Source organism: Fulmarus glacialis, unplaced genomic scaffold, assembly GCF_000690835.1.
Source record: "Fulmarus glacialis isolate BGI_N327 unplaced genomic scaffold, ASM69083v1 scaffold27842, whole genome shotgun sequence".
NCBI classification, from domain to species: Eukaryota; Metazoa; Chordata; class Aves; order Procellariiformes; family Procellariidae; genus Fulmarus; species Fulmarus glacialis.
The window spans coordinates 1-1,628 of record NW_009198867.1 but is presented as its reverse complement, the minus strand read 5'-3'; positions in this window follow the sequence as shown (position 1 = coordinate 1,628).

Genomic DNA, 1,628 nt, shown 5'->3' with positions numbered 1-1,628 from the left:
ACCAGCCCGTTCCCCACCATCCATGACCCCTCCAGCTTCCAGACCCCATTTTACCAGCGCTGGGGTGGCAGAGGAGGAGGAGGAGGAAGGAGCCACGCCGCCTTTTGCAATAGCCGTCCCTCGCACGTTGCCATGGGTGCAAACAGCACCGAGAGCTGCCGGGTCCGGCGCGTGTGAGGCCAGAGAGGAAGCCACTGAGTAAACACCTTGCCCAAGGAAAAACTTATTTCTTGGCAAGGCGGGCAAAAAACACGGCCGCTGCGGCTCCTTGCAGCCGGCCACGAGCCTGGAGCAAGGGAATGCTGCGGGGAGCGTTGGCATCGCCTCGGCCGGGAAACACATGGTGCATCTTGCTCCGCTCGCTCCCGGCGCTTGTGCCAGCAGTGCTGCCAAGCACTCGGCCATGTCCCCATCATTGTCCCCACTGTCCCTGGCACCGGGATCTGAATTCCCCTATTCCATAATCTCCTTTCCATAGGTGCCTGTGCTGGGGCTGCGAATGCAGCCCCGGCGCGGGCACCTGCGGGAAGGAGCAGAAGCTTTTTGGTTTCTCCTTTGCACCAAATCCGGCATGCACCGATGCCTGGGAACGCCGATCCGCCCCGGCAACTCCAACGTGTCTGTGCAAGGAGCCGTGCGGCCAATCCAAGGGGGCTCCGGCAATGCCAATCCCGGGTGCGAGTGGTGAATCCCGCCGGCACTTCCCGTTTGCCGGCACAGCGTGGGAATGGGATCCTGGCACATGGAGGGGTGCTGACCGTGGGTGCTCTGGCGTGGGGCAGTGATACAATCATGGGGTGTTGCCCGGTGCTGATTTGGGATGGGGGAGCTGATCCGGTGCCGTATCAAGGAATCCCCCTGGGATTACCGTGCCCAGGGGGGGAGGCAGCTGCAGCACGGAGAGGAAGAGCAGGAGGAGGAAGCGGGGGTTATTTTATGGAAAGGAGGAGGAGGAAGAGGAGGAAGGGGGGGTTATTTTGGAGCATCTGTCTCGCCTTCCATTTCCTCCTTTTCTTTATCCAGTTGCCACCAAGCCGCTCTCCCCGGCAGCAACTTCCTTTCTCCTTCGCTCGGAGCAGATGGAGGCTCAAGAGACTCATGGGGAAGTGGAAAACAGAGCGGGGGGGGAAAACAGAGGCCAAAACGCCGTCCATCTGTCCGTCCGTCCCGCAGCGGGGGCCCTGGTGCATCACATGCTTCCTGCCCGGGGATCGGCGAGGACAAAGCTGCTCCGGGAGGGAAGAAAAGCTCCGCGGGACGGCTCGGATCCGGTGCTGGGCTTGGGGTCGGCAAAGAATATTTATGGCCCAAATTCTTCACCTAAAAACCACCAAAAACCCACTCCAGAGCTGATAAATGTTTGCCTGGTGATAGTTGGGAAATTTTACACCCGACTCTGCTGCTCCGGGCAGGATCTGGCCTTGCCAAAGGGATTATTCTCTCCGGGAATGGAGGAATTTCATCCGTTAAAGCCCAGGGGACGGGCAGCGGCCGGGTGTGGAGGAAGGACAGGGCGATGCATGAAGCCGAGCGCTGCCATGGGACACCCGTCCCTGCCCTCACACGTGGGCTCCGGAGATGTCCCCATGGCGGGGGGCTCCGGAGCCTTCTCCAAGCTCCCGTTAGCC